Below are 1,061 nucleotides of genomic sequence, written 5' to 3'. Positions count from 1 at the left end.
TCACCCTATAGCGAGCCGTATTAAAATTAAGCATTTTAGCTATCTAGCTTTATTATAATATTATAGTTAGCCTAGGGATAATAAATAGTTCTTAAACTTTTTACTAATATATTTAATATTATATTAACTTATAAAGTTACTTAAGCTATACTTTAAAAAGTTTACTACCTTTAAGTACTATTTTTTTACTGCCTAGTTTATTATAAGGCTATTTATATATTTAATACTAGCTATTTTTAAGTAAGAGGCTAAGGCTAATATAGTTATTATTTCTAAGGTAAAGAATAAAGCTTAAGCCTTTTTATTATTTATTTATTACTAGGCAGCCTTAAAAGAAGCTATATAGCTATTTAATAATTCTAAGAGAACTTATAAAGCTAATAGCGCTAGGAATTTCTTTAATAGCTCTTTATAGCTATTTTTTTTATCTTTTTATACTTATTAACCTTTTTTATTAACTGCTTTTATAAAGTTTAATATAGTAGTGTTTAAGCAGTTATTTAATAAAAAGATTATCCTTAATAATATATTTACTGCTTAATTCCTCTTCCTTTTAATATATTTAATATATATATTTAAGAGCCTTAATTTACTTACTTATTTAATATAAATTCCTTTATAATTACTTAATCTTATAAACTATATTAATAGCTTATAATTAATATAAATTATAAAAGGGTCCCTAGCTTTAAAAAAGTAACTATATTTTTAATTAAACTTAATAATTATATATAGCTCTTTTTTATATATACTATAGTTTTTTTAGGTCTTTATAAATAAAAAAAAGTTATATAAAATAATAAACTTTATATCCTTTTATTTTTAAAAGACTATATATTTAGCACTATACCTGCTAGTATTTAAGTATAATAAAGCTAGTAAGTTAAATTAATATTTATTTTATTTTACTACTATAGCGCCTTTTTCTTTTAAAATTAAAAAAGCAGTAGCTTTTATTAACCCTTATTTTTATAAATATTTTTAATAAGTAGTTAAAAGTCTTATATTNNTTAGCAGTAGTATTATTATTATATAGNCTAAACTTTATAAGCATAGACTTT

Source organism: Trichoderma reesei (assembly GCF_000167675.1).
Source record: "Trichoderma reesei QM6a unplaced genomic scaffold TRIREscaffold_4, whole genome shotgun sequence".
Classification (NCBI taxonomy): Eukaryota; Fungi; Ascomycota; class Sordariomycetes; order Hypocreales; family Hypocreaceae; genus Trichoderma; species Trichoderma reesei.
This window is presented reverse-complemented; position numbering follows the sequence as displayed.